The following is a 23,244-nucleotide window of genomic DNA, read 5'->3' as shown; positions in this document are numbered from 1 at the left end:
TACCGTCAGAACTCATGGCTTGGTCCTAATGTCATGGAACCATGAACCAGACGTACAACAAGAGATAAGTGGAAATAAGAAGGCTTTATTGAAAATCAAGCTGTAAGCAAAAGTCCAAACGGATGGCTAAACCGAAGCAGGGTCTTGCGTAGACAGAGGTCAGGAACCAGAAGGGTAGTCAGGCGAAGCCTGGATCAGGAACCAGAAGGGTAGTCAGACGAAGCCAGGATCAGGAACCAACGGAGTAGTCAGACGAGGCCAGGATCAGGAACCAGAAGCAGCAGCAGTCTTAGAAGCATGTGAACACAGGAGGACCAAGCAAGGAACTGAAGCCACAGACCTCCTATATATATGAGCTAGGCATCCAGCTCCTCCCAGTGGGAAGGAGAAGCCGCAGGGTGGGAGGCTACAAGAAACCCAGAAACCAAGATGGCCGCCAGCACATGTCAAACGAAGGAGAACAGTAAGAAGGTAAGACCATGACACAAACATAATATTGCGCAATTGCGCTTTCAAATCATTGACCTTGTTTCACTTTGTTTGTTTGATTGATTACCATGATTACCTGATGTCATTTCCGCTTAGGCGGTCTATTTAAACCGTGTACATTGTGCCATTTTGTATACTACATTTGTATCTGTTTGAGAAAGGCTCGTATTGGAGCCGAAACGCGCATCACAGAATATCTCATATGTGACGAATAAAGAGATTTAATCAGCAGAAGAAAAAGTGAGTGCCGGTCTTTTTTTGCTTATACAAGTGGGATTATTGTCTCGGACTCGCTCACCACACCTCTTGAACAGAGTGCCGGCTGACCACCACCTGATCATCCCCCATCACTGTCAGCATGGATCCCATTCAATACTGTTCAAAGTGACCAGTATCTAGTGAAGATCATTCTACTGGTTCTTATAGGTTTGAGATTATCTGCGAGACATTGCTACTGCTACTGTCAGTATACGGTACGAGTATACCGACAAGGCAGATATGCATGTCTTAAAAGCAGATATGTATCCAGAAAGGGATAGCGAAGCCACAGCAGAGGTATAATATGTATCTCTAGTTATGCAGACTTCACTTCTCTAATATGTATAGACATTTGAAGGGAAGAAGCTCAATGCATTGCACTTAGTGCTCACAAACCGGCAAACGCCCCCCCCCTACACACTGAGAACACGTCTCCAAGCCCATGAGAAGGTTTTCATACTGACGGTTTTACCACTGGAGTCGATTCAACCCAAGTACCCTCTGCTAGAGCGTTCTTCGGCTAAATCTGACACAGGGAGACAGATGACAATCTATAAAAACACACACACATCCTAAGATAAAATGTCTGCATAATAAAATTTCCACAACAAAGGTTAAAGAAAATACATACTGACCTTATCCATTTGCTTGCAGAGAGGCTGTTGCAGCCATCTTGAATGAAGAAACAGGGCAAAATCTTGTTAGGCGACATGATGACGTCATCACACTGGCCAGGCATGGTGACGTCATCGTCACATGTCACCCTGCGCAAGATTTCAAGTGGTTTCTTCACAAAGTGCGGCCTCCTCTTCAACTAGCTGATTGGCGGGGATTCTGGGTGTCGGACCCCCGCCAATCTGATATTGATGATCTATCCTGGCATAGGATACTCAATAGTCCCATAATGAGATGCTGACACTGTGGGGTAAACAGCACTGATAATGTGAAATCTGTGTTTTCAGCACATCTATGATTCAGATGAAATAACTCATTTTTAACATTTTGTATTTCTGTGTCTGAGAGCTGAAATCCAGGGACTGGTTTTATATGAGATCTTTAATTAAATTTAAATTGTATTGCAAGCAGTTCATGCCCATTACTACAATATTGGATACTAAATTAGTGGCAGCACTCGCTGTGAATATTAACAACAGCCATTGAGTATTCAAGAAAGTACAGGGCTTCATATACCGGTATGTTTTATTAACTGTTGCATTATTAAAGAGACAAGTGTAATGAAGAGTTTTATGGTTTTTTCTTTCGCTGTTTAATATGTTGTCAAACCCGACTTTTCAAACTCATAAATGAAATCATGTGGAATAGCCACTAGGTCTATGCAAATGAAAAGCCTCAGATTATAATCTTCATCTCTTAAGCCTCTTTCACATGGCCGTCCCGGATTTGCTCCGGATGCGTCCCGGGTGCATAGAGGGAAACTCGTGCGAGTGCGCACGCAATTTCAGTCAGCTTTGACTGCGATTGCGTTGCAATGTTCCGTTTTTTTCCGTGCGAGTGCAATGCATTTTGCACACGCGCGATAAAAAACTGGATGTGATACCCAGACCAGAACTTCTTCTCTGAAGTTCGGGTTTGGGTTCAGTGTTGTGTAGATTTTAGAAGGACCTGCGCTGATGTCATCAAAGGTCCTTTTGCAGGTCCTGAAAGAAGACGAAGCCACCTGCGAGATCAAGTGGATGAGGCGAGTTAATTTTTTGCATTTATTTAACCTCTGAAGGCGCATTCTGTATCAAGAATGTTATTATTTTCCCTTATAACAATGTTATAAGGGAAAATAATACAATGAATAGACTTTAATGGGGTCCGGCGTTGCTCATCCCTATCATCTCCTAGCAACCATGCGTGAAAATCGCACCGTATCCTTACTTGCTTGCGGATGCTTGCGATTTTCACTCAGCCCCATTCATTTCTAAGGGGCCCATAGCAACCAATCAGATTCCACCTTTCATTTTTCAGAGCTTCTTAACACCAGTTTGATAAATCTCCCCCATTGACGTCAAAGCGTCTGCAGTTCACACTTTGCGGACAAGTAGAGGACATATTCCACTTTCTGAGGAAAGAACACATGAATGCAAAAAGCACACGGACTGCAAAACAGACACAGTCGTATGTATGAGGGCTAAACCTCAGATATCAGTCACACATCCTGTGGTGAATATGTGTTTATCATACCTATGGAAAATGTGATACGTGATCAAACTGTTACCTTGCTATGCTTTGTAGTCGCTCCTTGAGCTTAAACTTTGCAGTGAATGGGGCTGAGGTGCAATATCAATTTCCGCCTATGGAAATGAGTGGCGCTGTTACTGGGAAAACAAACCTACAGAGAGGTTGCCTGGTTTAGAAAACTCATTTACCTATTAAAGATTCTGATGTAATAAAGGAGAGTCCCCTGTTCAGGACTTCTTGTCTACTAGCCAAAACTTTAAACTGGCTACACATAAAGTTATCAAGACCTTAGATTCCTAGGTGAATCCGACTACTCTCTGGACAGATCCCAGCCACTGTGTTAATACTCCAATTTCCACCACTGGTGAGTGATGACTATAGGTGTGTGAACTCCTTTGCCTGTTTGAATTCCATATATTGGTAGTTATAGAGATCAGTGATAACTTTTTGTGCAGCAGCCACTAGGTGGCACTTAGGAGATTATTATTATATGTAAATCAGTATACAGTAAGCTCAACCTAGTGGAAGATGTGGGCAGTTTGAATTTGATCATTCATGGCTTTATGCAGAGAATGATGGAATTTGTAGCTCTGTGTATAAAAAAACCCCACAAAGCTCAAATTCCTCTTATATTATAAATTTAATTAACATAGAAATATAAATAAACTTAAAAATAAAATGAAATGATTTGTATTCCGACCAATGTCTGGATTGGGTGGATTTTCATTAACATTACATCTGTATTGAAGCACATTTCTGATTACATCCCACCTTATATATACAGTAAGTAGTGTACCTCCTACCGACTTCAAAGGCTATAGTAAGTAATTATGCCTGTGAGAACATTATTAAAGCCGACTACCAGCAGGATGTTTTACACTTTCAGTTTTTCTGAAGTTTCAGCATAATAGGTTTCTAGAGAAATGTAATAAATCCTATACCTAGTATTAATATTTCATTGTGAAAGTGTCTTGGTGATAGATTTATGGAACAGAGATCCCCTACCAACAATTAGTATATTATATAAAAGGTGCCTTGCAGAAAGAAAATGAATCCAGACGAGTGTTACCTTTATACTACTACCTTTCTTAGGCTGACATTATTTTTTTTTGTAACTGGATTATTATAAAATCTTTGATATCACATTAATTCTTCATTGAAATGAGTGATTTATCCAGGGCCCATTCAAAAAGGATTGTATCCACTGCAGATTTGCCTCTGCGATTTGCTGCCCGCAAATCCAGAACATTCTACGGTATGGGTAAAGTGGGTGAGAGATATTAAAATCTCATCCACAAGCTACAAATAAAATCTGCAGCGAAAAATTACCTGCAGAGCAGATTAGAAATTTGCAGCTCATCAATTTATACTGCAGATTTCCTCCTTTGTAATGTACAGGGTGATATCTGCAAAGAATCCAAAAATCCACCATTTGGCATTCACTTTTTACTATTGTAAAATTCAGCAGATATCCGTAACATTTATGCCACATGTCGCCATATGCTAAGAATGGCCATTCACATTTAATAGATATTGACGACCGACTGCACCATACATATACACATTAGGCTCGGCCAGACATGTATGAGTATTTGGAAACGACAAGAGATAATTGGCTAGACCCGCGCTGACTTTTTAGTGTTATGTGGAATGAGATGTAGTTTGTGTACTCATCCAATCATCAATCATAAACAAAACAACAGGGTAATTACTTGCCACTGGTGTTGGACTTCACAAGGGTGAAAGCGCTGCTGTACTGGGATCTGTAATCTTCAGTTTCCTCTACTAGCGCGCGCTCCCGACAGATGAGACGTGCACGCGAGGGAAACCACGCTGGTAATCCTTGGGAGCGAGACTTCCGTGTGATGTCACACTGGGTACGGTGCCTGCTTGGACCACAATATCCTCTGCCGCGTTTCGGAATTAACGTATTCCTTGCTTAAGGGAAACGCGTCTGAAGAAATTGTGGTCCAAGCAGGCACCCATACCCGGTGTGACGTCACACAGAAGTCTCTCTCCCTTGGATTACCAGCGTGGTTTCCCTCGCACGCACGTGTCACCGGCTGGGACAGCGCATGCTAGTAGAGGAAAGATTACAGACTCTCAGTACAGCAGCACTACCACCCTTGTGAAGTCCGTGGACTGTGCAACACCAGTGGCAAGTAATTACCCTGTTGTTTTGTTGATGAATGATGATTGGAAATAGTACACCAACTACATCTCATTACCACATAACACTAGAAAGTCAGCACGGTCTAGCCAATTAACTCTTGTTGTTTCCACATTGATCAGGGGTTTGGGCAATTAACCCCCTCTAGACCGGCAGCGACGCACTCTACAGAGTGTTACCTAGTGTAATCTCTCCCTTCTCCTTTACAACGGCAGTGCGGGCATCATTGAATCTATCTTTATGAGTATTTAATAGGGAGAGGAGAGAAAGCTACTGCCAGAAAATTTCTGGAGGTGGCTTATCTCCAAGGAGAACAAAAAAATTGCGTGAGAATATTAATTTAAAATGATCCTTTTTTCCTCTGACATCATCTGTCAGGGAGGAGTCAGGAGTTCCTAACACATTAGATTGTCAGCCAGATGATAATGGCTGACAATGTATATAACTTATCTTTGAAGTAATAACAGCTCATAAGCACTTATCAGTAAGATAAGAATTGAGTTATAATGAGTGCTTATGAGGTCAGGAGATCAGAGATAAGGAGCCATAAGGTGAGCTGCCTAATAGGAAGCAGTATAAACACATAGCCTGGTACTAGAGAATCATAAGGCCGTACAGAGAAAGGAGCTGGAATTTTTAATAAGGACCAATTAAAAAATTATTTATAGCTCAAAATAAGTACAATGCCATAATAAACAAAATTGTTCCCAAAGGTGCCCATGGCCTTGCACACAATTTCTTTTTTGCATTAGTGGATCAAGTGTCAAAATACTACATCTTGAGACTGAAGGTCCAAATACAACTTATGAAGGAAATGTTTTTTTCATACTAAAATATACAATCGGCACAATGAAAGTTGTATCCATTGGCAAGCATAGGAATAGTATATAAACTGGCCAAAAAAATAAATAAAAAATAGTTAAATGTCGATCTGAAGTTCACACAGACATACAATCAAATGAGCCTTCATAATCATTGCTTTGTGTGTTATAAGGGTATTTTTAAGTACTGTTAGGTTCTGTCCCCTTTAATTCTGTCCTTTTATATTATCTTATTTTTATATTATCTTCTATATTTTGTGCAAGGTCACATTTTTGAGTGGTTATCTGAGAGACATGAGTGCTATACACTGGACATCCTTGGGAGGAAGGGCTGAAAGGGTATAAACTTGGCTGCACACAGACAGGTAATGGGCACTCCATTGAAGAAATTATCCAGGTAGGATGTTGATTGAAATTCTATCTCTATCTCTTATATGACCATGGGGTATCGGCAATGTGCTACAACATAGCAGACTTGAGCTCCCCCATATTGTATGTGTAGGCCAGGGATGATTATTTACTTTTTACTCCTCTGTATGTGATTTGTCTTTCTCTGTATATTTAATCACGCTTAGTAAATATTCACTTAGGCTACTAGCGTTTTTCTTTTCCGGCGCTGAGTTCCGTCCTAGGGGCTCAAATCCGGAAAAGAACTGATCAGTTTTATCCTAATGCATTCTGAATGGAGAGCAATCCGCTCAGGATGCATCAGGATGTCTTCATTTCAGTCTTTTTGACTGATTGTCACGGCTGGGCGTGGGGGAAACCCCCAGCCGTGCGGTGCCAGGAGATGGTAGGGTTACCACTTGGCCAAACAACACAGAATTAGGGAGCAGGTCACCTCCTGTTGCGTCCCTAACTCTGACCCTGTCTCCTACCTGCATGGGCCAACCTTGATGGTAGGAGGGCCCATACTCAGGAACCTCGGATCCCTGCTGACCCTCCGCAGATCCCTGAACTAGGAGCTGGGTGAGACGACCTACTCCTCCTTGGCACGGAGGAGCAGGAGTCTCAATGGCCAAGCAACAAGGGGAAACAGAAAACACCTTATGGCAGTGACAGGCAAACGCAATCAACACAACACTCACCTGCCACAGAACAACACAACCAGGAACCCATGTGCAGGTGCTGTTTGTTCAGGACACCAACAATGACAGCACACACAGACATCACACAGGGACCCGGACCATAAGCTGCAATGATACAGAAACCCCACACACACCTAGATAACACCGAATAACAAAGTTTTATGACCAGAAGGGAGGCCCCCATTGGTAGATGGTAATATACAGGAGGCTGCTCCAGCTATGCCTGGCTGAAAGCAACCTACTGAGCCCAGCCAGAGAACGAGGCTTTATAGGCCTAAGTGGCCACACCCACCGGTCAGAACACACCCAGTGACATCACACACACTGAGAAGAGAATTAACCCTTCCAGCACCACAGGAAAGGGAAAACACCAACTTAAAGGGGAAGTACACACAATACATAACACACACCAACACACTCACCTGTTACCGCCAGCAACGGCATGCGTGGCAACCATGTTCTGGGGAACAGCCAGCAGGCCGAGACCCTGCCACCACATGCACACAGCAACAGATGTTGCCGGGGACAACCGCAGGTGAAGGAAGGTGTCTCCGTGCATACAACACATGACCTAGTGCACCACAAACAGACAAAGGGAGTGCACATAAAACACGTTGCCAAGGGCAACCGAACGCATGCCTGTTATCCGCGGCAACCGCACCTGAGGCAAACCACTAAGTGCCCCCAGCTGCGGTTGACACAACACCAAAACCGCGGGTAACTGCATGCGGCTCCCAAGGAGTCACGACCATGACCAAGGGTCGTGACACTGATCAGGCTTTTCAGAAAACCGTAGCATGCAGTATTTTTACCTCCGGCCAAAAATCCTGAACACTTTGACTGAACGCCGGATCAGGCCTTTTTCCCATTGACTTGCGTCGGCGCCGTGTGTTTAGTCAAATCGGATCCGGCTTTTGCATGTTAAACGCGAAAAATGTGAAAAAAAAGTTAAAGTCCATAAATGGCGGATCCGTTTTTTCCAATGAATTTTTACATTGTGATCAAAATCCTGATCAGGATTCAAATGTAATCCTTTTTCACACGTTTTTCCGGATCCGGCGGGCAGTTCCGGTGTCGGAATTGAACGCCGGATTTAAACAACGCTAGTGTGAAAGTAGCCTTAGCCTGCAAAATCTTATAAGAATAAGCTTTTCTTACCCTAATGTTGTGTGTGTCCGAAAGACCAATGGCCATAGCATTAGAAATTGTTCTGGAAAAAAATTGATGAATAAGCATTGTACCTAGTGTGTGCTAATAGATGTGTGGTTAGCACTAAGAAAATAAAAGGTGTTAGATATACAGTGCTGCGCATAATTATTCATACCCCTGGCAAATTTTGACTTAAAGTTACTTTTATTCAACCAGCAAGTAATTTTTTTAAGGATAATGATAATAAGACGATGTACAAGAGGCATTATTGTGGGGAAAAAAAAACATTTCTCAGCTTTTTATTTACATTTGAGCAAAAAATACAAGATGTTCTGCACTGTGGAAAATCTCAGAGGACGTGTTCGGAAGCTAAAAGTGACACCTGTGCTGGCCAGGAGGATAGTTAGAGAGGTGAAAAAGAATCCAAGGATCACTACCAAGGCCATCCTGGTGAATCTGGGCTCTGCTGGTGGCAAGGCTGACAGTCTAATGGACACTGCACACTGCTGGGTTCCACGGATGCAGGCCAAAGGGAACGCCACTTCTCCAGATAAGGCACACAGAAGCTCGCTTGGCCCTTGCAAAAGCTCATCTGGACAAAGAAGAAGACTTCTGGTCTTCTGTGTTATGGTCGGATGAAACAAAAATGGAATGGTTTGGTCACAATGATGTTTCCTTAATTTGGCGTAAAAAAGGAGAAGCCTTCAACACAAAGAACACCATCCCCACTGTCAAACATGGCGGTGGGAACCTAATGCTTTGGGGGAGTTTTTCAGCCAATGGACCAGGGAACCTAATCACAGTAAACGGCACCATAAAAAAAGAGCAATACATGAGGATTCTCAACGACAACATCAGGCAGTCTGGGCCTTGGGCACCAGTGGACATTTCAGCCCAGACAGAGTCCAGACTTGAATCCAATTGAGAATCTGTGGAGGGAGCTAAAGATCAGGGTGATGGCAAGAAGACCCTCCAACCTGAAAGATTTGGCGCTCCTTGCTAAAGATGAATGGGCAAAAATACCTGTGGAGACCTGCAAAAAGCTGGTCTGCAATTATAGGAAGCGGTTGATTGCTGTAATAGGTAATAAAGGCTTTTCTATTGATTATTGAGAAGGATATAAATAATTTTGGACTGGACACTTTTTGCTCAAATGTAAATAAAAGCTGAGAATTTTTTTTCCCCCCACAATAATGCCTCTTGTACATCGTCTTATTATCTTTTGGGAGACACCTATGTCATTTCCCGTCAAAAAATTACTTGCTGGTTGAATAAAAGTAACTTTAAGTCAAATTTTGCCAGGGGTATGAATAATTATGGGTAAGGGGTCTGTGAGAAGCCTTACAAAATGCCCTTCCCTTTTACCTTAAACAAAGAACAATCCAGACATATCAGCCATTTTTTAAAGGGACATGGACACACATGGATACTTGTATTTAATGTACTATCCCCCTTCAGTGGCTTTTGTATAGCTCTGTTTCCCCCTTCGCTGAAGTGAGCACGTGTCTCAGGAAAGCTGGATCAATGCTTGGGAGATAAGTCAGGAAAAGGGGGCTGACTACTAAAGAATGTGTAGAGAGGGAGGGGAGACAGAGGAGTAAGACAGATTCTAAGATCCTTGAAATGTTGTTGATGTGTTTTAGTAAGTGATGTGCAGAACCCTTTTTAGAAGACACAGAGTGAAGATTATTTAATAATTTTTCTTTCTTCTCTTCCAAGCAGCTGTCATGTATGAACCTAGCCTTATAGAAGCATTATTACATATGTGCACCACCAATTGAGTAAGAGCACATGGCATATAAAATGATTACATGTTTCAGGCTTAGCAAAAAAAAAAAAAGTATTATAAGAATATGCTGTCTTGTTATAAGCTTTTGATTTATTACACAGTGAAGACCAGAAGACGCTGGCAAGTAATGTCAGAAACAAATAGAGATCATTATCAATTCTAGTAGGAAAGCTGGATGGCTGTATAGTGTCAGGGATAGCTGAGAGCAGTATTGCAGCCATAAATCCTTCATTGGAATGTGAATATTTGTGGCTTTGAGTTGTTGTTGTGGATGTGTGAATTTGTAGCATGGAAAAATTTGATAGATGCTCAGCAGAGCTGTGTGTGAAGTCTGCACTCCAGGTGTAGTTATGAGCTGTGTGTGGATATATGTATACGTATAGGATGCTGCCACAAGGAATACAAATTTGAAGGTATATGAAATAAGAAGGTGGAGTACAACAATGGGGTTTTTAATGTTTTCTTGGGAGATTTTATTTTTCAACTGGTGCCAATTTTTTTATTAAGCTCAAAGTGTTATGGAAATGTTTCCCATAGGCCGTTCATGTGCTTATGTCTTTGTTGTCAGATTTGTTTGCTTCTATGTTTGTTGTTACATATTATATGTTGAATGTTCAAATAACAAGAGATCTGTCTCCATGAATGGTTAAGAATAGACTGATTATGGAGGATCGCACCGTCCAACCGGAAGGGGTGGACTTAGATGACCTAGTGGGGAGGAGGACAAAAGGGTGGACTTGACAGACACAAAGAAAGCCCTTTTGCCCATCCCTAATGAAAAACCCCCATGAAAAGTCTTTGTGTTCCAGTGTATGCCTTCATGGAAAATTTACATCAAGAAAAGCTGGGTACATCTGCAAACCAAAATACCAAAGGTGCAGAGTAAAAGAACAACATTGGGTATATTAAAAGATTACAACACTGGGCATCTTAGAAGATTTATGAATACATATGATATTAATAGTGTCCAGTTTTATGGTAGGCAGATGGCTAAACTACCAGGTTGAAGGTTTTACCTTGAATAAGATACCCATGAATGAAGACATTTTACATTTATGTTTTTGGTTTTACCTCACAATGGACAATGAATATGCAAATGTAATACAACAAAAAAATATTTTTGATACATGTTATAATGTGATCTTGTAACAAAGGCTATCAAAGACAATTAAACATGATTGATTATGAGGATAAATTGCTGCATGTACGTGCATATAAGTTGGGTTTGAAGTGTTAGTACACATTGAGTTTAATGATGCATCTAAACTGAACAAAAATATAAACGCAACACTTTTGTTTTGCTCCCATTTTGCATGAGCTGAACTCAAAGATCTGAAACAATTTCTACATACACAAATAACCCATTTAGACATGTTCACAAATCAGTTTTAATCTATGTTAGCGAGCACTTCTCCTTTGCCGAGATAATCCATCCCACCTCACAGGTGTGGCATATCAAGGTGCTGATTAGACAGCATGAATATTGCACAGGTGTGCCTTAGACTGCCCACAATAAAAGACCACTCTGAAATGTACAGTTTGATCACACAGCACAATGCCACAGATGTCGCAACGCTTGAGGGAGCATTCAATTGGCATGCTGACTGCAGGAATGTCTACCAGAGCTGATGCCCGTGCAGTGAATGTTCATTTCTCTATCATAAGCCATCTTCAAAGGCGTTTCTGAGAATTTGGCAGTACATCCAACCGGCCTCACAACCGCAGACCACATGTAATCACACCAGCCCAGGACCTTCACATCCAACATGTTCACCTCCATGATAGTCAGAGACCAGCCACCTGGACAGCTGCAGCAACAATTGGTTTGCATAACCAAAGAATTTCTGCGCAAACTGTCAGAAACCGTCTCGGGGAAGCTCATCTGCATGCTCGTCATCCTCATCGGGGTCTGGACCTGACTGGAGTTTGTCGTCGTAACCAAGCACGTTGGAGAGGCGTTCTGTTCATGGATGAGTCCAAGTTTTCACTGTCCAGGGCAGATAGCAGACAGCGTATGTGGCATTCTGTGAGTGAGCGGTTTGCTAACGTCAACGTTGTGAATCGAGTGGCCCATGGTGGCGGTGGGGTTATGGTATGGGCAGGCATATGTTATGGACATCGAACACAGGTGCCTTTTATTGATGGCATTTTGAATGCACAGAGATACCGTGATGAGATCCTGAGGCCCATTGTTGTGCCATTCATCCACGACCATCACCTCGTATTGCAACATGTTAATGCATGACCCCATATTGCAAGGATCTGTATACAATTCCTGAAAGCTGAAAACATCCCAGTTCTTGCATGGCCAGCATACTCACCAGACATGTCACCCATTGAGCATGTTTGGGATGCTCTGGATCGGTGTATACGACAACGTGTTCCAGTTCCTGGCAATATTCTGCAACTTCGCACAGCTATTGAAGAGGAGTGGACCAACATTTCACAGGCCTCAATCACCAACCTGATCAACTCTATGAAACGGAGATGTGTTGCACTGCGTGAGGCAAATGGTGGCCACACCAGATGCTGACTGGTTTTATGACCCCCCCTCCCCCCCCCATGTAAGGCAAAACTGTGCACATTTAAAGGGTTGTACCCGGACATATCCCCATTTTCATACCCATGTAGCCCCCCTGATAAGAGCATCGGAGCAGTTCATGCTCCGATGCTCTCCTTTGCCCTGCGCTAAATCACACAGGGCAAATCCATTTTTAGCAGTTCTGGTGATGAACCGGGCTTTCCATGGGGCTGCCAGGAAGCCCAGTGACATCACCAGAACTGATGGGCGGGCTTTAGCGCTGCCCTAGCCAGTAAAATGGCTAGGGCGACGCTAAAGCCCGCCCATCAGAGCCGGTGATGTCAACGAACATACTGCTGGGTGGAAGCTTCCGCCCAGCAGTGTTTTATAATAAACAAAAGAGCCCATGCCCTGCGCGATCTAACTCAGGGCAAAGGGGCGCATCGGAGCATGAGATGCCTGGGTGAAAATAAGGGTATGTCCGGGTTCAGCTCTGAAACTGGATAACCCCTTTAAGAGTAGACTTTTATTGTGGGCAGTCTAAGGCACTGTCACGGATGATGTTGCAGATAGCTGGAAGTTATGACTAAACGTCTGACTGGCTTGATCCCAAACTAAGGACCATATAGGTCACCCCTATAAACCCTAAGAGCTCACCCTGACTGCTAAGCGCATACAAGGGTCTCAAATGTAGACGATTGAATGCCCCCGTACCTAAGACTGCTTGACACCTGAAAACCCTATAATAGTGAGGGGACACGACCACCGGCTCCCTGCACTACATACGGAGGGAGTCAGGGTCACCTAGAATCAAGCCAGCAAGGAAACACAATACATGAAAGGACTTATCTGAACAAGCAGCAGCAGAAGTCTCCAGCAGTGAACACTTCAATCCAGGAAGTAGTATAAACCGCAAAGTGAGGCAGTATGGGAGGAAAAGCAAAGAGGATTAGTCTAAATAGGTGACACCTGGGAGAAGAAAATGAGATGAGAAAGTGAAACCAAAACAAAGAACATCATGCAATAGGTAGAGAAGGATGTCTGTCAGACCTTCTCACAGAAGTGGCGGTGACATGCACACCTGTGCAATATTCATGCTGTCTAATCAGCACCTTGATGTGCCACACCTGTGTGGTGGGATGGATTATCTTGGCAAAGGAGAAATGCTCACTAACACAGATTTAGACAGATTTGTGTACAATATTTGAGAGTAATGGGTCTTTTGTGTATGTAGAAAATGTTTTAGATCTTTGAGTTCAGCTCATGCAAAATGGGAGCAAAACCGAAAGTGTTGCGTTTATATTTTTGTTCATTGTATATGTAACTGTTTGTTACCTAATACAGAGACAATTAGACTAGGTATGAGATTCAGTAAAGTTTGTTTTGCGTTGGCAGAGGACCTCTATAGTACCATTGAAAAGTTGTTATTTAACCCCTTCAGGACCCTGCCGTTTTTCATCTTAAGGACCAGGCCATTTTTTGCAAATCTGGCATGTTTTACTTTATTAGGCCATAACTTTAAAATGCTTTGGCTTATCCAAGCCATTCTGAGACAGGTTTTTTTGTTACATATTGTACTTCATGACACTGGTAAAATTGAGTAAGAAAATTCATATTTATTTATAAAAAAAATACAAAATTTACAAAAAAAATAAAAAAAATAACTAATTTCCAATTTCTCAACAATAATACATAGTAATACTTACAAAAATAGTTATTACTTTACATTACCCATATGCCTACTTCATGGTTGAATCATTTTGGGAATTACATTTTATTTTTTGGGGACGCTACAAGGCTTAGAAGTTTAGAAGCAAATCTTGAAATTTTTCAGAAATTTTCAAAAACCCACTTTTTAAGGACTAGTTCAGGTCTGAAGTCACTTGAGGCTTACATAATAGAAACCACTCATTTGACAAATGTCGTTAACCCTTTAGGTGTTCCACAAGAGTTAATGGAAAATGGAGATAAAATTTCAGAATTTCGTTTTTTTCTTTTTTTGGCAAATTTTCCATTTTAATCAATTTTTTCCAGTAACAAAGCAAGGGTTAACAGCCAAACAAAACTCTATATTTATTGCCTTGATTCTGTAGTTTGCAGAAACACCCCATATGCGGCTGTACACTACAGTACGGGCACACAGAAGGGCGTAGAGGGAAAGGTGCGCCATGTGGTTTTTGGAAGGCAGATTCTGATGAACTGGTTTATTTACACCATGTCCCATTTTAAGCCCCCCTGATGCACCCCTAGAGTAGAAACTCGATAAAAGTGACCCCATCTATGAAATCACACCCCTCAAGGTATTCAAAACTGATCTTACAAACGTCGTTAACCCTTTAGGTGTTCCACAAGAGTTATTGGCAAATGGAGATGAAAGTCCAGAATTTCATTTTTTTGGCGAATTTTCCATTTTTTCCAGTAACAAAGCAAGGGTTAACAGCCAAACTAAATTCAATATTTATTGCCCGGAATCTGTAGTTTGCAGAAACACCCCATATGTGACCATAAACTACTGTTCGGGCACCCGATAGGGCGTAGAGGGAAAGGTGCGCCGTGTGGTTTTTGGAAGGGAGATTTTGCTGGACTGGTTTATTTACACCATGTCCCATTTGAAGCCCCCCTGATGCACCCCTAGAGTAGAAACTCCATAAAAGTGACCCCATTCTGGAAACTACGGGATAAGGTGGCAGTTTTGTTGGGACTATTTTTAGGGTACATATGATTTTTGGTTGCTCTATATTACATTTTTGTGAGGCAAGGTTACTAAAAATAGAAATTCTGAAATTTCATCTCCATTTGCCATAAACTGCTGAGGAACACCAAAAGGGTTAATAAAGTTTGTAAAATCAGTTTTGAATACCTTAAGGGGTGTAGTTTCTTAGATGGGGTCACTTTTATGGAGTTTCTACTTTGGGGGTGCATCAGGGGGGCATCAAATGGGACATGGTGCCAAAAAAAAGGCCATCAATATCTGTCTTCCAGAAACCATACGGCGTTCCTTTCCCTCTGCACCCTGCCGTTCGGTCATACAGCAGTTTACGACCATATATGGGGTGTTTCTGTAAACTGCAGAATCAGGGTAATAAATATTAAGTTTTATTTGGCTGTTAACCCTTGCTTTGTTACTGGTAAAAACGGTTTAAAATGGAAAGTTTGCCCAAAAATAGCTGTTTTTGCACCGTTTTTATTTAATTTTTTTCTACCGTGTTCAGGTCATGGGGTTAGGTCATGGGGTATTTTTATAGAGCAGATTCTTATGGACGCGGCGATACCTAATATGTCTACTATTTATTTATTTAGGTTTTACACTATATTATCCTTTTATAAACAAAAAAATAAAAAACATTTTAGTATCTCCATAGTCTAAGTCAGTTTTTTGTTTTGTTTTTAGCCGATTATCTTAGGTATGGGCTCATTTTTTGCGGGATGAGAGGACGGTTTTATTGGCACTATTTTGAGGGACATATGACTTTTTGATCGCTTGCTATTACACTTTTGGTGATGTAAGGTGACAAAAAAAATACCTTTTTTTGAAACGTTTATATTTTATTTTTTTGACCGTGTTTATCTGAGGGGTTAGGTCATGCGGTAATTTTATAGAGCAGATACTTACGAACGCGGCAATACCTCCAGTTCCCGAGGTACTCCGGCCTGCTCTTTCCCAGTCTGAAAAGATCAGGGCCTTGAGGACTGCCTCATAGAACTGCAGGAATTTCCCTGTGTTGCCAGCGCTCCGGGACAGCACAAAAGAGTTGTACAAGGCAACCTGTACCAAGTAGACCGCAACTTTCTTGTACCATGCCCGGGTTTTGCGCATGGCATTATATGGCTTGAGGGACTTGATCAGAGAGATCAACTCCTCCCATATACCGGATGTAGTCGACGATACAATCGGGCTTGAGGACCGGTGCCGCGGTACCTCGCACATGAACAGGGGTGATGCCGCTACCGTGAATTGTGGACAGTACAAAGACATCCCTCTTGTCCTTATATCTGACTGGCAACAGGTTTCCACTGGTAAGAGCACGGGTCTCACCCCTGGGGATAGGTACCTGGAGGGGGTGGGTAGGGAGGCCGTGTTGATTTTCCCGCACAGTCCCACAAGCGTACGTGGATCTGGCGGCGAGGGACTGGAACAAGGGGATACTAGTATAAAAGTTATCCACGTACAGGTGGTAACCTTTATCTAGCAGTGGGTACATAAGGTCCCACACAAGTTTCCCGCTAACACCCAGAGTGGGGGGACATTCTGGGGATTGAATACGGGAATCTCGCCCCTTGTACACACAAAACTTGTAAGTGTACCCTGAAGTACTCTCACAAAGTTTGTACAGCTTCACGCCATACCTCGCTCGCTTAGAGGGAACATACTGGCGGAAAAGGAGTCTCCCCTTGAAAGCAATGAGAGACTCATCAACCGCGCGACCTCCCTTCCAGGTACATAGGCCTCCAAAAATTTGGCCCCAAAGTGATCGATGACCGGCCTGATTTTGTACAGGCGATCATAGGCAGGATCACCTTGGGGGGGAGGGCATGCTGCATTATCTGCATAATGCAGGCATTTCCAGATGGCCTCAAACCGGGTACGTGTCATGGCCGTACTGTAAAGTGGGGTCTGATAGAAGTATGCCTGACACTAGGTTTTTTAACTAGGCTCATGTGCACCACGAAGCCCCAAAATGACCTCATCTCGGCTGCACTGACCAGAGTCCAGCCACCGGCCCTAGCCAAAAAGGAGCCAGGGTGTAGAGCAATGAACTGTTGGGCGTACAGGTTTGTTTGCTCCACCATCAGATTCAGAAGGTGGTCACTGAAAAAAAGACTAAAATAGTCATATTCAATGAAGCCCACTGTAGGAATCTGGATTCCTGCTTGGCCAACAAAATCAGGAATCACAGGCTCAAAATGCTCTGGGGTACACCATACAAGTTCACCAGTAGGGGGCTCAGGTGGACTTATCTGGTGGGCCGGAAAACTAGTACGAGCCCCAGAGCTGCTCGTACTAGTGTGGGCCACAGGGTCCCTAGCATGGCGGTCCTCTTGCTCTGCCTGGTGGCGTCTCCACTGCCTTGGGGGCTCATCATCATCGCTAGATGATGAGGAGGACGCGGATGACAAAAGGAAAGTGGGGTCATCCTCGTCCTCACTGAGGCTCTCAGAGTCGGAGGCAAGCAGGGCGTATGCCTCCTCGGCCGAGAACTTCTGGCAGGCCATAGCGGTGTGCGTGTGTGGAAAACTTTATTCAGTGTGCGTGTGTGTGGAGGACGGGTGTTCACGGACTTTGCCCTACACCTAACAGAAAAAAATATCTAAATAACAAAAAAAAATTATAAAATCCCAAAAAGTGTAAAAAAAAAAAAAAAAGATTCAAACGTGCTGATCAGCGGTACGAAGCTGATCAGCAATGGGGTGGGAGATGCGCTAACAGTGGCCGGACGCTAAGAGTGCCGGCCACAGTCAGCGCATGCAAAAAAAAAAAGCAAAAAAATAGTGGAAGTCCACTGAGGAAGGGGCGATTCAGAGAACCCCGAAACGCGTATGGTCCAACACCTCATACCGGCATGCTGGGACAGTAGCTCCCCTGGACTTCAAGTTTAAATAGCTGTGATCAAGAGGAACGAGCACCGGAAGAAATAGCCACAAACACAGTTCTGTGAGCAGATACTCGGCTGACTCGGCATCCACAGCACATCTCCTTTAGGCCCGGACATAGGACAAGGTAACATCGACCAGGTAAAGCAATAAAGTTGCTTGAATAGGTGGGACGCCACCTTAGTGCACAGTCACCTTTACCATAACCGAGTAGGATCGGTGTATGTTTCACAAGACCTTTTAATACAATTGGAATTGCGGTTTTCTTTAAAGACTGATATAACGATTGCGGCTGTTTGAACTTAAACTACCCAGGCTGTTTCAGGCTACAACCAAGGGTGCGGTTCTTTAACTCAAAACCGCCTGGAACTTTATACAGACCTTTGTTCGGATTGTGGTCTTTCAAACCTAAGCTGCTATAATTATTGGCCATATATTGCTGCTATTAATTAATGGTTATCCTTATGTGAATTTTATATTGTATTTTATGAGTATATCGATATATTATATTTTATTAAAATTTTGACCTATAATCCATATTTGAGTGCCTGGTTTAATCCTTATATTTTTATACGTTTTATGTGACTGGGTGGGTCACTTAAACCAAGAGCACCTTAAATCCACTAATCAGCTGTAGTGATCCACAGACTTTTCGTTTTGATATACCACTTACTCCGGCTGAAATAATATGAAGTGAAATAAAACCATTAATTATCATCACTTAAGGAGTGCTGTCTAAATATTTGTGTGACACTTTTTGTGTTGTAAGGTGACCAAAAAAATGGCTTTTTTTTTTTTACGACGCTTACCTGAGAGGTTAGGTCATGTGGTATTTTTTAAAGAACAGTTGTTACGGACGTGGTAATACCTAATATGTATACTTTTTTAAAATGTATTTAAGTTTTACGCCTGTGAGGCCTCATGGTGGATGGAAGGACCTGCGAATTGGTGTAAGTCCCCATCGGATAAGGACCAGGCCAGGGTCAGCGATCCAGAAGGCTTCCCAGAGAGAGAGAGAGAGGACTGGGTCCTGGAAGGCTGGAAGAGCTGTGGAACGGTTGGAGTCACCAGGAGAGGTGGAGTTGCTCAGCTTGGAGAAGAAGTAGTCCGCCATTTTGTGAGCTGCATGAGAGAACCGTGTGGATCCGGATTCTGTTCGCAGGAATGAGTATCAGTGTCAGGAAGCTGATCGGAACAGAGGGCCAGAGTACAGGTTCTGCAGGGTCACATGTTGTGGCAGGGACTTGCTGTCAGTCTGGAGCAACCAGTAAGCACAGGACATACCCAGGTCAGTAACTTAGCGGCACGGTTATTGACTTGCAGGCTCTGCCGTGTGCGCCACAGTATCGACTTGCGGGCTCTACTGCGGCACAGTATCGACTTGCGGGCTCTACTGTGTACGCCGCTTTGGGTACGGTTGTTCAGTTGGGCTGGTACCGTGACTCTGAGCCTGGGGTATAGGGTATTCTGGACACTCCGCTATTGCTGAGAGTATTCAGGGCACGTGAACAGTGTCATTTGGGGGCAAGAGAAAGGAATGTGACATGTTGTTCATTGTATTTGATATATATGTGATATATATACTCTCTGTAACTACTGTTAATACTACTGTTTATTCTACTGTTCAGTAAAGTTACTGTTTTTGCATCAGGAGCTGGTGTCCGTGTCGCTTTCCTTATTCCATGACTTCGCTGTATCCTGGGGGTCCCTCCCCGGTTCACGGTCTTACAAACCTGCAGACCATTGAGGGGAGGAGGCCCCAGTGTCAAAGCTCTTTCCACAAACAAAGTTAAAAACTTTCCTACAACCACTGAAAGGAGGCTCTGAAACCTGCACTAATCTCATATACTTCAGCACAGAAAAAGGAGGGGTAAGAGACTGAACTACATAAAGTTGTACAGAGCTGGAAACAACATATGTGTTGTGACATAACAGGGCCATGCGGTATGGTGTACAGAACACCAAGAAATGGACAATTGGTTGAAAAGTGGTTTTCTGTTAAATGACTAGGGTTTATATTTTGTTAGAATAGGTCATGATGTTATATTTTGGGATAGGTGAAAATGAATTAAAGTGGAGGAATCAGAGATGGAAAGTGTTGTAAGGGTATTTTTAAGTACTGATTGGTTCTGTCCCCTTGAATTCTGTCCCTTTTATATTATCTTCTATATTCTGTGTAATGATCGCTAGATATAGTGATAAGTGAAGTTTAAAAAAATTTGAGTTAGCTGCTTCTCCGAACTTCGACAAGGAATTTGGATTCATTACGAACTACTTCATAAAAAATCACATTCCATTGTATGTAGCCGGTGCAATGGCGGGAAACTGTGATCGCGCTTTGGTATTGAATCCTGAGGTATTGAATCTTGAGGATTTTCAAGGGTTAAAAAAAAAGCATACTCACCTTATCCATTTGATCGCGGTGAGGCCGTTGCAGCCATCTTGTTAAAAAAAATTAAATCTTGCATGTGGTGACATCAACACGTTGGCCAGTTGCTGTGACGTCATCACTGATGACGTCATCGTACCCATCCAGTGCACTGACGTTGTGACCTCACATGTCAGCGCACGCGGGATTTGGCACATTTTCTTCAAACAAGAGTATTTTTTTTTACCGCCATTTCAGGAAAAATTGATTAGTTACTATGAAGCGGATTAGTGGCGTTTCAAAAAATTTCAGAAATTCTGATCGAATTCCATTTTGTTAAAGGAGGTCTGTCACCTACTTTGAGTGTTTCAGACCGCTCATATCGCGTTATAGAACAGTTTCCCACCATTAAAATAGTACCTATATTGTGTCTTTCCCACATATACATAATGAAAAAATTACTTTAGAAAGTTATGCAAATTAGGTCCCGCAAGTGCCCAGGCCCCTCGCCGATGTGCCCAGATAACAGTTCCCCTTTCTGTCCTCAGGCCCACTCTGCCCTCCTACTTCATCATCTTCCACCGGCTCTGAGATAGCGGCCATAGCGACGCCTCTGGGCACGTGCAATACCTAATTAGCATAACTTTATAAAGTCATTTTTTCATGATCTCTACGTGGGACAGACACAATATGAATATTATTTTATGATGGGCAACTGTTCTATAACACGATATTAGCAGTTTAAAAACTCTAGTAGATTACAGACTCCCTTTAACTTTGATTCATTCAACACTAGTTAGAAAGCATGTACAACCTCCATTGTGCTAGGTCACATTCCTGAGTGGTTATCTCAGAGACGTGTGCTGGACACTGGACATCCTTGGGAAGAAGGGCTGCAAGGGTATAAACTTGGCTGCACACACACATAATAGGCACTCTATTGAAGAAATCATCCAGATAGGATGTTGATTGAAATACTATCCCTAACTATTGTATGACTATGGGGTGTCGGACATATGGGGTGTCGGCATGTGTAGAGCAGTGATGATTATTTACTTTTTACTACAATAAAAAAAAAAACAATAGCATACAATAAACCCCTTCAGGACCAATTTGTTTTTACATTTTTTCCTCCCTGCATCCAAGAGCCATAACATTTTTTTATTTTTTTTAGTGGCAGTCACTGAGGGCTAAAAATGACAGAAAGATCTTATCCTGCAGGTCAGTATGATTATGGAAATACCAAATATATATATAGTTATAATGTTTTACTATTTTTTAAAAAAAATGTAAACCTTTTAAAAAAAAAAATTATAATTTGTATACGCTGACATCCCCAATTTTTTTTATTGTTCCATCTACAGAGCTAGGTGAGAGCTTGTTTATTGTCTGGGCGAGCTGTAGTTTTATTGTTAACATTTTGGGGTGCATATGACTATTCGATCACTTTTAAGTTTTTTATGGCATTGATAATCCAGGATAAATAGCCATATGAAATTGTTCCAGTCTTCCATCCAGATGTGATGTGTGTAGCAAGTGCAAAGCATCTGGAGTAAATCCTTATTCATTTCATTGGGTCTGTGTACATGAATGTTGTTTTTCATGTGCCATCTTTTTGTTCCGGAAAAATCGCAGCATGTTTTTTGTGCATTTTTCACACAGCTCTGGCTACATATAAAAGAATAGGGCTTTCATGAACAATGGGAGGCATCCGGATGCAATGTTTTTTTTAATGATGGTTGGTGGGAGATGTTGAATGTCATTCTACAGTTTTTTTTACACGTGTCTAAAAAATGCATCAAAAACTGCATCCGGGCAGAAAAGACTGAAACACTGAATGCAATCATAGATAATTAGAAAAATAGTTACAGAACTATAGTAATACCCCAGTAAGAAGCCGACTCACGTATAACAAAACAACCTACAGAAAAATAGAGTCACCAAAGCTCAGCTAAAATACACTTTTTATTGAGATACAATCATAAAGACTTAAAAACGGATGAAACACTACAACAGAAAAAGTGCGGTTTTCCTGAGGGATAGTAACAAGGACTGCAATACCGGTCCTCACTCGTGCCACATGCCTCTCCTTTCCTACATTGCATTGTATTGGATCATGTATGCTAGCCGCCCCCCCCCCCCCCCCTAAGGTGTCCACAGGGGTGTAGTGTGTAACTGCACAACCCCCCTTTTTTCCCTTGACTAGCCTATACTGTGTAATCATGTGTTTAATCATGAATTTAACCTGCCACTAGTGCTGCTTTCCACGGAACCCCCCCCCCCCCCCCCCCTTTTATACCACTTGTTATAATCATGCTCTATTGAAATTATGCCTTAATCATGTTGCCGTCTAATCATGTCTCACTTGTTATGAATTATGAACTGTGATTTCTCATGAATTTTACTTTAATCATGTTAGTTTTGATTCTGATGCACAATATATGCAAAGAACCCAAACCCCTCCCCTCCCCCGCAACCCCTCTTTAAATGAATTGATGTATGCGGGCATCTCTCATATATATGTCTAACCATGCTAGTAATTGATATTAACTTAGCCCTCATATATGAGCAACAGTCCTTTGAAGGATATGAATTATGAATGATTTATTGAAAAAATAGTCAAATTATGGATAAAATTCCCATCCATTAAGGAGCAATAATATAATATGTTTCATGAGAATTGAGATATATGTATATATATGAATTCCAAGTGATGTGTATATGAATTTTTTTCCTTTCTGTTTTTAATTATATTGTCCTGTGTTTATTTTTTTGCATTTATAGCTTGACAAAGGGCACCAAATGGGCCCGA

The sequence above is a fragment of the Bufo gargarizans genome, chromosome 3 (genome assembly GCF_014858855.1).
Source record: "Bufo gargarizans isolate SCDJY-AF-19 chromosome 3, ASM1485885v1, whole genome shotgun sequence".
NCBI classification, from domain to species: domain Eukaryota; kingdom Metazoa; phylum Chordata; class Amphibia; order Anura; family Bufonidae; genus Bufo; species Bufo gargarizans.
This window is presented reverse-complemented; position numbering follows the sequence as displayed.